Source organism: Bubalus bubalis, chromosome 2 (genome assembly GCF_019923935.1).
Source record: "Bubalus bubalis isolate 160015118507 breed Murrah chromosome 2, NDDB_SH_1, whole genome shotgun sequence".
In the NCBI taxonomy this organism is placed as follows: Eukaryota; Metazoa; Chordata; class Mammalia; order Artiodactyla; family Bovidae; genus Bubalus; species Bubalus bubalis.
The window spans coordinates 156,333,007-156,346,294 of NC_059158.1; the positions used below are offsets into that span (position 1 = coordinate 156,333,007).

The 13,288-nt window shown below is 41.4% G+C and overlaps 1 non-coding gene across 1 annotated transcript; it reads left to right on the forward strand.

Moving 5' to 3' along the window:
- The first annotated feature begins 10,484 nt into the window (after positions 1–10,484).
- On the forward strand, positions 10,485–10,607 carry LOC112583120. Its single transcript, XR_003107466.3, has one exon. It is a non-coding gene; the product is annotated as a small nucleolar RNA SNORA40 (small nucleolar RNA).
- Positions 10,608–13,288: the final 2,681 nt, after the last annotated feature.

Consider the following 13,288-nt stretch of genomic DNA (forward strand, 5'->3'; position numbering starts at 1 on the left):
GTTTGTCATTTCAGGCAGGGTTTTTACATAGAGCCACCCTCCATGTACATATTTCTTGTACACCCTATATGGATAAGTTGCCCTGGTTTCTTTCTTTTTTTTTTTTTTTGTCTATCAGTTCACTTCAGTTCAGTTGCTCAGTCATGTCCGACTCTTTGCAACCCCATGAATCGCAGCACACAAGGCCTCCTTGTCCATCACCAACTCCCAGAGTTCACTCAAACTCATGTCGATCGAGTTGGTGATGCCATCCAGCCATCTCATCCTCTGTCATCTCCTTTTCCTCCTGCTCCCAATCTCTCCCAGCATCAGAGTCTTTTCCAGTGAGTCAACTCTTCACATGAGGTGGCCAAAGTATTGGAGTTTTAGCTTTAGCATCATTCCTTCCAAAGAACACCCAGGACTGATCTCCTTTAGAATGGACTGGTTGGATCTCCTTGCAGTCCAAAGGACTCTGAAGAGTCTTCTCCAACACCACAGTTCAAAAGCATCAATTCTTCGGCGCTCAGCTTTCTTCACAGTCCACCTCTCACATCCATACATGACCATTGGAAAAAACCATAGCCTTGACTAGATGGACATTTGTTGGCAAAGTAATGTCTCTGCTTTTGAATATGCTATCTAGGTTGGTCATAACTTTCCTTCCAAGGAGTAAGTGTCTTTTAATTTCATGGCTGCAGTCACCATCTGCAGTGATTTTGGAGCCCAAAAAATATGCCAAAGCCTTTGACTGTGTGGATCACAGTGGAAAATTGTGGATCACTGTGGAAAATTCTGAAAGAGATGGGAATATCAGACCACCTGACCTGCCTCTTGAGAAACCTGTATGTAGGTCAGGAAGCAACAGTTAGAACTGGACATGGAACAACAGACTGGTTCCAAATAGGAAAAGGAGTACGTTAAGGCTGTATACTGTCACCCTGCTTATTTAACTTATATGCAGAGTGCATCATGAGAAACGCTGGGCTGGAAGAAGCACAAGCTGGAATTAAGATTGCTGGGAGAAATATCAATAACCTCGGATATGCAGATGACACCACCCTTATGGCAGAAAGTGAAGAGGAACTAAAAACCCTCTTGATGAAAGTGAAAGAGGAGAGTGGAAAAGTTGGCTTAAAGCTCAACATTCAGAAAACTAAGATCATGGTATCTGGTCCCATCACTTCATGGCAAATAGATGGGGAAACAGTAGAAACAGTGTCAGACTTTATTTTTTGTCTGTAGGCTACTTTAATCATAAGGACTCCTCAGTTAAAGGGAGACCCATCCTTGCCCAGGTCATATTAAACACTGATGGTTTTCTGCCTCTAGAAAATGTGTTATAAAAATGAGGAACTGGTATAACAATTTAACCCCAAATTTGAGTATATCCCCTTCCTGATTCCTAGCACGACTGAGACCCTTGACAAGGCAAAAGAACCCTTGAACATGCACATCTTGGCCAGATGGGAGCATAATTTCCATGGGAAATCAGTTCAGTCCCTCAGTCATGTCTGACTCTTTGCGACCCCATGGACTGCAGTACACCAGGCCTCCCTGTCCATCACTAACTCCCAGAGCTTGCTCAAACTCATGTCCACTGAGTCAGAGATGCCATCCAACCATCTCATCCTCTGTCGTCCCCTTCTCCTCCTGCCTTCAGTCTTCCCCAGCATCAGGGTCTTTTCCAATGACTCAGTTCTTCGCATCAGGTGGCCAAAGTATTGGAGTTTCAGCTTCAACATCAGTCCTTCCAATGCATATTCAGGACTGATCTCCTTTAGGATGGACTGGTTGGATCTCCTTGCTGTCCAAGGGACTCTCAAGAATCTTCTCCAACACCACAGTTCAAAAGCATCAATTCTTCAGCACTCAGTTTTCTTTATAGTCCAACTCAAATAAGACTTACCAAATAAAAAAAAATCCTTAATTGCTCCCCATCCAATATCCAGAAGAGATGTTGCTTTAAAGACCTTGAAAGGAGAAATTATTTTAACTTGGAGAGGTGATCTCTGGTACAATAGCAAGTCTCTAGTAGGAAAAAGCTAAGCTTCTCAGCTTAGAGAAGGTGACTGACTTCATTTCCTGGAATGCCTCATGGAACCATGCAAAATTTGGGACTATACATTGGGTTTCCAGGGAAGCAGACTCTGAGAAGGAGTGAGTTTACAGAAGATTAGCAGGAATCACTCAGGGCTTACAGGAGGCATAATGGAAAGCACAGGGCTTCCCAGATAGCTCAGTGGTTAAGAATCTACCTACCAATGCAGGAGACATAGGTTCCATCCCTGGGTCAGAAAAATCCCCTGGAGAAGGAAATGGCAACCCACTCCAGTATTCTTGCCCGGAAAATCCCACGGACAGGAACCTGGCAGGCTTCAGTCTTTGGGGTTGCAAAGAATCAGACATGACTTAGGGACTAAACAACAAACAATGGCGAGCACATGTCTTACAGGAGGTCTAGCTGGGAGTACTCAGAGGTATAGGAGGCTTAGTGAGGAGCACTCATGGAATCAACACCTGTGGAAAGGAAGGGAAGACAAGGAAGCAGCACTGGGTCTCAGCCAGCTCTATGCGGACTTCACAGCTGAGCTGTTCTGTGTTGGTACAAGAGGGCTTAGCCTTTCTACCTCCATGATATCAGCCTTTGGATGAGGGCCACCTGGAAAGGGAACATGACGTTGGCTAGGGCAGCTCTCCCGCTGAGATTGGCCGGCAGGGGGCTGGTAGCTGCTGAGGGCTGACCGCTGGTAGCACTTGTAGTAGTCGCCCCAGTAACTCCTTTCTTCTTGAAGATCTGGGTGGCACGTCACAGCATCCATTGCCTGGTAACCCCGAGACCTAAATCTATACCCCTGGTCATTCCATGAGCTCAGAATTTCCTTCCTCTGAAAATGCCAGGAATTCTTGTATCAGACTACTTCAGAGTGAGATAGGCTGATCTTTATTTTCTTCCTCCTTTTATCAGAGTAAAACATATTAAGTTCTCTAGGCATTATCACAAAATCCTTTTGCTCTTAAGAAGGAGCATCCTATAAATAAGGTTAAGAGAATTAATTCTGTCCAACAGTGGAGGCAATCTCACCTACATAAATTGATTAAAAATGCATGCTACAATTTGGATGAACCTCAAAAGCATTACGGTACATGAAAAAAGCTAGACACCAAGAATCACATATCGTACAATTCCATATACATGACATATCCCAGAGTGGGTAAATCCATAGGGACAGAACTCTGCCTGATTGTTGCCAGGGATGCCAAGTGGGGAAATGCAGAGCAACTGCTTTATGGAGTTTCCCTTTGGGAATATTTTGGGACTAGAGAGAGGTGGTGGTTACAGAACACTGTGAACATACTAAATGCCACTGAATCGTTCATTTTAAAATTAATTTTATGTCAATTTCACCTCCATTTTTTAAAATAAAAATGAGTTTTTAAAAAACTTCTTTGGAAGCAGTGTACTATATTAAAACTAACCCTCTACTGCAGGAGCCTTCACTTTCGAGTAACTTGTTTAGTCGCTAAGTCATGTCCGACTCTTTGCAACCTCATGGACGGTAGCCGGCCAGGCTCCTGTCCTTGAGATTTCCCAGGCAAGAATACTGGAACAGGTTGACATTTTCTTCTCCAGGGGATCTTCCAGACCCAGAGATCAAACCCTGAATCTCCTGCACTGACAAGCAGATTCTTTACCATTGAGCCACCGGGGAAGCCCCTTCTGAGTAACTAGGTATCATCAAAATATTGTTACTCTGTCCTCAAAGCAAATTTAGATTACACAAGGCAAGTCAGCTACTACTATTTGTTTTTAAAATCAAGCATCTAGTCAAGTAAATCAAAATTATGTATAACTATAAGCAATTCATTTAAATGTAAATCAAAATTAAATCAAAATCTAGTCAAGCAGACACTGAATAAATCAAAATTATGTATAACTATAAGCAACTCATTTAAATGTAACGAGTAATTTCTATTTACAACTAAAGGGTATTTTCCTTCAAAAGGAGTTGGAAATATTGTGATTCACACAGCCTTGAAAATTTGTTGAAATAAAAAATAATGTTCAGAGATTTTAGAATCTCCAGAATGATTTGAAAAGGCACACTCCAAACGAACAATTTTTAAAAATACTTGATGTTGGGAGAATGGCATTGAAACATGTAAAATATCATGTATGAAACGAATTGCCAGTCCAGGTTCGATGCACGATACTGGATGCTTGGGGCTGGTGCACTGGGACGACCCAGAGGGATGGAATGGGGAGGGAGGAGGGAAGAGGGTTCAGGATGGGGAACACATGTATACCTGTGGCGGATTCATTTTGATATTTGGCAAATCTAATACAGTTATGTAAAGTTTAAAAATAAAATAAAAAAGAAAATTAAAAAAAAAAAAATACTTGATGAAAATCATTCATCTTTTATTGGTAAAACATGAATAACTGCATCTGATTGTTTTCCTTTAATGTGTTTGGTATTTGGAAAACAAGAAATAGCAAAAGTTCATGTTCTAGACAAGTGAGAGTCAAATCGACTATCCCGTCTCCCATCCTCTCTGAAAAAAGAACCACTTATAAATTTCATTTTTTTTTAAAGGATTCCAAATTTGAAGATTTTGTATAAAATACTTTCTAAATTTCAAAACACATTTAAAATGTACTATATAAGGAAATTTAAAATATTAATGTTTACCTGAATTTTCAAGAACGCAATGTTCTTTATTTTTTCTTCAGTAAAACTTCTTCAATCTAAAAATTTAAAATTTGAAGCATGGCATTTTGAATTCCATACAAGAATTTATATCTTTCATTAAAACTAACTGGCTAAAATATTTCATGTAAATATAAAACATGTGCTTTAGATTGAAATAAACTACATTTGAAGTGTGTTGTTTGTAAACCAAAGATGCCTTTTATGAATTGACTCCAAAAAACTTGGACAATCCAAAAATATACACAAATCAACAGCAAAATTTCTACTTGATCTTTCTAGGCAGGATTTAAATGTCATATTTTGATGTTTTCCCAGTTATTGTGTATTAATTTCATTCTACTTGATCTTGCTATATTCTGGATATTTTCTCAAACAAACTTGACGTTTGAAAATTTGTATTTGTATACCATCAATGTAATACATATTTGAATTTACTTTTGAACTGTGGTGTTGGAGAAGACTCTTGAGAGTCCCTTGGACTGCAAGGAGATCCAACCAGTCCATCCTAAAGGAGATCAGCCCTGGGTGTTCTTTGGAAAGAATGATGCTAAAGCTGAAACTCCAGTACTTTGGCCACCTCATGCGAAGCTGACTCATTGGAAAAGACTCTGATGCTGGGAGGGATTGGGGGCCGGAGGAGAAGGGGACGACAGAGGATGAGATGGCTGGATGGCATCACTGACTCGATGGACGTGAGTCTGAGTGAACTCCGGGAATTGGTGATGGACAGGGAGGCCTGGCATGCTGCGATTCATGGGGTCGCAAAGAGTCGGGCACGACTGAGCGACTGAACTGAACTGAACTGATCCGAGAAATTGGAATTCTGCCTTAGGGTTGCCTATAAGTAAAATAAGGATCGTATACCTAGAAATGGGTAAAATGGCAAGCTATATTATATATGTACTATAATTAATTATATTTATATTTATATATATATATATATATATATATATATATATATGGTGGTGGTGATTTAGTTGCTAAATTATGTCTGACTCTTGTGACCCCATGGACTGTAGCCCACTAGGATCCACTGTCCATGGGATTTCCCAGGCAAGAATCCTGGAGTGGGTTGCCATTTCCTTCTCCATATAATATATATGACCACATCTTAAAAAGAGGAAAAAAGCAAAGATAGATCTATCTATCTATATGAGAGAGAAAGAGAATTGTATTTCTGATTATTTACCCTATCAGAATATAGAACTATGTAGACCACTCAATATTTACAAATAGCAATTCTAATTAAGAGAGTAATACAATCAAAAGGACGTGTCATGTTCTTAATTATTTACTTTTAAAATAAAAGGACTCAGGTAGTTTCATGGAAGGTGATATAAAGATGCATTGGGGGAATTCCCTGTGGCCCAGTGGTTAAGAATCCGACTTGTGATGCAGGGGACACGGGTTCAATCCCTTGTCAGGGAACTATGATCCCACATGCTGCAGAGCAACTAAATCCATGCACTACAACTAGAGAGTCTGTGTGATGCTATGAAAGATCCCACGTGCCACAACTAAGACCTGACGCAGCCAAATAATAAATAAATAAATACTAAAAAAAAAAAGAAGAAGAAGGATTGAGACTGCTAAGTTAGAGCGGACAAGGCAAACGATTAAAACCAGGCAGGAAGTGTGATGAACACTTCCCACTGCCCAAAGGCTGGCACTCCAGGTCTAGTAACAAACCTGTTTTCACGTCTAGAAACTCAAACTTGTGTCTGTCTCTCCAGAGCTCTCAGAATTCAGGGATGCTGAGTCATGCTCACAAACTCACCAGAAGTTGAAGGATGAGGCCTAGACTTACACACAACTCTCAAACTGGCTGAAAATTCCTACGCAGCAGACCAGCCCATTAGTTCCCTTTATCAAAGCTGCCAGAAAATCAAAATTTATTTATTTTTGGACATGGTTTTGGAGGAAAGGGAAGTGGTTTAATTTAGCACTGACAGTCTGATGTATCCTTCTGCAAAAGAGGGATGTATACACCAAGCAAGACGCCGAGCAAAGCAAACATTTGCAGCCCAAGGAGGGGGCGTGTGCCTTATGGCCAGTGGTAGGTGAGCACTGCTGTTGCTGGCCACGTGGCTTTTTCTTATGCTATCATGGTGAATCACTGTCCCACTTTTGAGAGTGATCTATGTTTTTCTGTTCACATTAATATTTTCAATTAGATTAAAATTAACTTTCTGAGAAATGACAGGACATTTGGAATTTGCCCTAAAATACTTACAACTCAAGTAGGAGAGAAATAAAAATTTGGAAAAATATAGATCATTATTAAAACTGGGTTGCGGCTTGATGATATTATTCTCTTTACTTTAACATGTGTTCAAATAGTTCCATTAAAATTTTTTCAAAATTTTATTTCAAAAATTATTTCTTGATGTCTTGGTTCTGGTCATTCTCAGTATACTGCATTGGTCACAGGCTCTAAAGCTAAATTCAATTCAAATTCTACTTCTGCCATTTGCTAACTGAGATCTTAAACAAGTTATTTGATTGTTTATGCCAGCTTCCTCATTGTAAAATATTGTTACTGATGAAACCTACCTCACATGGTTTTTTATGGTTAAAATAAGATCATTTATGGAAGGTGCTTGGCATTGTCTGGCATATAGTAATCACTCAATAAATGCTAGTTATTATTATCCATCATTAGTGATTCTGTAGTTTGTGGGCAATGTATTTTCTATTCTCCAATTTGAGCTCAAAAGCCAACTACAAGGCCCATTCCTACACACACACACACACACACACACCTACTTGCTTGTTCAGCAAAATGTACTCTTCTGTATCCACTGAAATCTCTGTAGTTTCATTCCTCCAAATGAAATAGTAAGAACTAATTAGTAAGAATCAGATAAAGGTAGCCACCCTCTGAGGTTCCCTAATCTCCATCTCAACAATGTAGAAGAGAAAGCTGCTCCATCACTTTTCCCTTCTCACCACAGTCAATCCCACTAACCCCAAATCCACACTCAATGCCTCACAAGTGAATCTTCTTGCAGGAAGAAATAGACTATACTTCTTGGTTTAAGAAGAAGCTGAAGAAGCCTAACAGGGAACTGAAGAAACCTAACAAAGCAAAGATTTGATATATAGCTCTTACTTCAGAGTGTTAAAATTACAGGGTAAGGAATTCTGGTTAACATCTACTCTGAATCACCCGTAGAAATGACTTTTTAAAAAATCTTTGCTATTTAAGTCCATGGTAATTAGTAGCATTTGAAAGAAGGTGATTCTGTTGAGTCATGCTTAGAACTACAAACTCTAAATAAATGTGTGATTCAGTCAGGACAGATGAAAAAAGAAACAGAATGATTCAAAATATGCAAGAGAAGCCAGGAATATTGTTTTTACTTTGCTGATTTGAGTTTTTCCATACCAAGTGGACATCATGTCCCCATTCAAATATATGAACTCAGGTATATCAGCGTTATCAGAATATCAGATGGAGTCCATCTCTTGCAACCCTCCATGTTTCCTTAACTGGCTTTTATTAGAACTAACTAGTCATGTTGACTAAGTCAGTGTGGGAGGCTGGTCAGGAGTTTGGATGGGTTATACCCAAGGTCTATAGAGCAGAATTCAGTTTAAGAAGCAATGGCTTTGTATCGCCAAATACATATTCCATTTGGAATTGGTCTCCCATGCCCTCTGTCACATAAACCACTAGCTGTCCAGTGAAAAGTCTTCCTGTTTCTCCCAAATAATCCTTATTTATAACCAATTAACTCTTGCCCATGTCACCCTCTATCCAAGTAATTAATGAGACCATTTTTATTTTCTGTTTGTTTTTTAAAATTTTATTGGAGCATAATTGCTTTACAATGTTGTATTAGGTTCTACTGTACAGCAGAGTGAATCAGCTATATGCATACATATATCCCGTCTTTTTTGGATATTCTTCTTATTTAGGTCAACACTGAGTAGTTTCCTGTGCTATGCAGTAGGTTCTCATTAGTTATCTAATTTAAGCACACATGCATGCTAAGTCACTTCAGTCATGTCTGACTCTGCAACCCCATGGACTGTAACCTGCCACACTCCTCTGTCCATGGGATTCTCCAGGCAAGAATATTGGAGTGGTTTGCTATGCCCTCCTCGAGGGGATCTTCCAGACCCAGGGATGGAATCCAGGTCTCCTGCATTGCAGACAGACTCTTTACCACTGAGCCACCTTATACACAGTATCAAGTGTGTATATGTCAATCCCAATCTCCCAGTTAATCCCACCCTTCTTTCCCCCCGCTTGGTGTCCATACTTTGTTCCCTACATCTGTGTCTCTATTTCTGCCTTGCAAATAAGATCATCTATATACAGTTTTTTATTTGGGGAATTTCTAAACTTATCCAGATGCAGAGAGACTAGTAGGATCAGCCATATACTGTATATATATACATACATGGCATCTAGAGTATCTGTCACCTTGCTTTAACAATTACTACCATGCTTCCAATGTTGTTTCGTCTGCTTCCTGCCTCCCCACCACCATCTTTTCCTAAACTGGAGTACTTAAAGGCAAATCCCAAAACCAATATTTCTTCCCTAATGGGTAAAGGCATTAAAAAAAAATGTAACTGCCATATTATTAGCAAATCTAATAAAATGACCAGTAATTATTTGACATTACCTACTAATAACCAATCCACATACAAATTCCTCAATTATCTCAAAACTGTCACCAGAGTAATTAAGTGGTAGAAGCTAGGATTTGAACTCAGGCAGTTGGGACTCCAGCAGATTCTAAAATCCATAACTCATGGAAAGAGAGCCCACCAAGAGCTCTGCAGAAATGGACAGTAAAGGACAAAATAAGAAGGGGGAGATGATACAAGGAAGCAATTAGCATAAAGGTTATTAATAACCTCAGGGCTTCTTTGATGGCTCAGTGGTAAAGACCCCGTCTGCCAATGCAGGAGACTCAGGTTCAATTCCTGGGTTGGGAAGATCCCCTGGAGAAGGAAACGGTTAGCCACTCCAGTACTCTTGCCTGGAGAATTCCATCGACAGAGGACCCTGGCGGGCTACAGTCCATGAGGTCACAAAGAGTCGGGCATGACTGAGCAACTAACACTTTCACTTATTGGCAACCTCAGCCAAGTGGCTTCAATCAGAAGGGTCTTTTGAAATGTTTCCTTTTAGAGAACTGACAGCCTCCACGAGAGGAGGTTTGGAGGCTGAACAAAGGTGAGGAGGCTCACCTTTGAGAACCAGGTGAGAGGGCAGAGGAGGAATCAGGAGATCTCCAGGAATGCAGTGCTGATGATGAAAGCATCAGGACCTGGCAGGTCCCCACAATCTAAACTCCTACTAGGGCAGAGGGCAGGCGTGCCTCTTACTCGGAGGGGCATGACTGGGCTAACCAACAGATGCATTTAGTTGCCATACAAGTCATAAACAGTGTTGTCCACAAGATTCAAAATATCCCTTTAGATAACTGGAGATAAGTAGCCCTTCAGATGACTGTCTCAAAACAAGGGCTAGCTTTTGACCTAACATGCTAGCTAGTGATTTAATCACTAGCTTTTGATCTAATATGACTTTTTTGAAGATGGTTCAAATCTTCCTTCTTATTTCAATGAACAGCCACTTGGTGGAGTGGAACCCTTGTAAACTAGGAGTGGAGAAGAAATCCTGAGCGGAAACCACAGCTCAAGTTGAAGCTCTGCAGCCAGATCTTAGAAACCCAAAAAGGTGCTGTTCAGACAGGTTGGTGTTCCACCAAAAACCACAAGGGGACACTTTTGAGCCAAGCACTTGGTAATGTTAAAAACAAATGGGATAGCACTTCTGTTTGTTTTTAATTTATAGACAAAGACTTATAGATAGGTGCAAAAAGAAATCCTCTTTTGCAACCCATAACTCTTTGCTCAGTATGAGTTTTGATACAGATAAGAAAGAGCATGACACTGAAAAGAGATTCAAATGATGGGGGTGTATTGGTGAACGTAAAGTTTGCTTCCAGGACTATAGAGCTGATACTCTTTCCTCATATCTTAAGCTTTCAAATTATCAGTTGTATTGATTTAGTACTCTAATTTTAATGTTGACATGAAACAAAGATGGCTTCTTTTTTTAGGCTTTTATCTTAAGAACACAGTATTTGATTTTTAAAAGGCTTTTAAAAGGGGAGTTTTGAAGTATGTCTGTATTCCATTGGAAAGCAAAGTATATATGTGTTAGTCACTCATTTGTGTCTGACTCTTTGCAAGCCCACGGACTATAGCCTGCCAGGCTCTTCTGTCCATGGAGTTCTCCAGGCAAGAATACTGAAGTGGGTTGCCATTTCCTTTTCCAGGGCATCTTCCGAATCCAGGGATTGAACCCAGGTCTCTCACAACTCCAGGCAGATTCTTTACCATCTGTTGTTCAGTCACTCAGTCAGGCCCAACTCTTTGTGACTCCATGGACTATAGCACGCCAGACTTCCCTGTCCTTCACCATCTCCTGGAGCTTGCTCAAACTCATGTCCATCGAGTCAGTGATGCCATCCAACCATTTTGTCCTCTGTCGTCCCCTTCTCCTCCTGCCTTTAATCTTTCCCAGCATCAGGGTCTTTTCTAATGAGCTGGCTCTTCACATCAGGCGGCCAAAGTATTGGAGCTTCAGCATCAGTCCTTCCAATGACTATTCAGGATTGATTTTCTTTCAGACTGACTGGTTTGATGAGCTCCTTGCAGTCCAAGGAACTTTTAAGAGACTTCTCCAACACCACAGTTCAAAAGCATCAACTCTTCTGCGCTCAGCCTTCTTTATAGTCCAACTCTCACATCCATACACAACTACTGGAAAAACCATAGCTTTGACTATGTGGACTTTTGTTGGCAAAGTAATGTCTGCTTTTTAATACTATCTAGGTTTGTCAGAGCTCTTCTTCCAAGGAGCAAGAGTCTTTTAATTTCATGGTTGCAGTCACAATCTGCAGTGATTTTTACTGTCTGAGCCACCAGAAAATCAAAAAGGCCCAACCAAAAGACTTGTGGACTGACTGACATGACAGCTGAAGACTGAGCAAAACTTCTTTCGGAAAGGACTGTCTTGATGTTTATGGATGTACTGCTTCTCAGTTCAGTTCAGTTCAGTCACTCAGTCGTGTCTGACTCTTTGCGACTCCATGAATCGCAGCACGCCAGGCCTCCCTCTCCATCACCAACACCCGGAGTTCACTCAAACTCATGTCCATCGAGTCGGTGATGCCATCCATCCATCTCATCCTATGTTGTCCCCTTCTCCTCCTGCCCCCAATCCCTCCCAGCATCAGCATCTTTTCCAATGAGTCAACTCTTTGCATCAGGTGGCCAAAGTATTGGAGTTTCAGCTTTAGCATCAGTCCTTCCAAAGAACACCCAGAGCTGATCTCCTTTAGGATGGACTGGTTGGATCTCCTTGTAGTCCAAGGGACTCTCAAGAGTCTTCTCCAACACCACAGTTCAAAAGCATCAATTCTTTGGCATTCAGCTTTCTTCACAGTCCAACTCTTACATCCATACTGCTTCTCAGCTCTGTGCAAACGTATCTAGGCCTTTTAAATAGCCTCTCCTTTGCCAGCGAGTGCTGAAACTTCGATGGAGAGACACTGCACAAGATAAAGGGTTTTACTTCCCAGTTCAGTGCTTCCTCTACTGATTACTTGGCAGCCCCCAGTCAGCAATGAACGTGGGTCAGCAATAGCAGCAGCTGCCTTGGCACCCTAAAGGACAAATTTCAAGCAAATTCCAGAAGGCAGATTTCTAGCAAATTCCACCAGCAAAGCCCCATAGATGACAAGTGACTTCTCAGCCATCCAGTAAACCAGAGCTATCCCCTCCAAACAGGGTCTGTCAGCCTTGGGTGTGTGGATGGGAGAAGCTCTTCTCCTCCTATCAGCCCAGTCACAGCCAGTTCTTCTGCTGCTGCTAAGTCGCTTCAGTCATGTCCGACTCTGTGCGACCCCATAGACGGCAGCCCACCAGGCTTTCCCGTCCCTGGGATTCTCCAAGCAAGGACACTGGAGTGGGTTGCCATCTCCTTCTCCAATGCATGAAAGTGAAAGTGAAAGGGAAGTCGCTCAGTCGTGTCCGACTCGAGTGACCCCACGGACTGCAGCCTACCAGGCTCCTCTGTCCATGGGATTTTCTAGGCAAAAGTACTGGAGTGGGGTGCCACTGCCTTCTCCAGCCAGTTCTTCTACTACTGCTGTATTCTTTAAAATTGTGATTACTTCCTACTATCCAGTCCCCTGCTGTGGTTAATGATTCTTCACATTAAACTTTTCCTGTTTAAATGACTGTGTGGTATTTGTGTCATGCCTTATAATGACAGATACCATTCCAGTTAAGTGAAAGAAAGCGAACGCGACTCAGTTGTATCCGACTCTTTGTGACCCCCATCGACAGGCTCCTCTGTCCATGAAACTCGCCAGGCAAGAATACTGGAGTGGGTAGTTGTTCCCTTTTCCAAGGGATCTTCCTGACCCAGGGATCAAACCAGGGTCTCCTGCATTACAGGCAGATTCTTTACCAGCTGAGCTGCCAGGGAAGCCCTACCATTCCAGGTGGAGTTTGACTTTCCTGTTCACAGGGACTCAGATACCACTGCTATCTAGGAC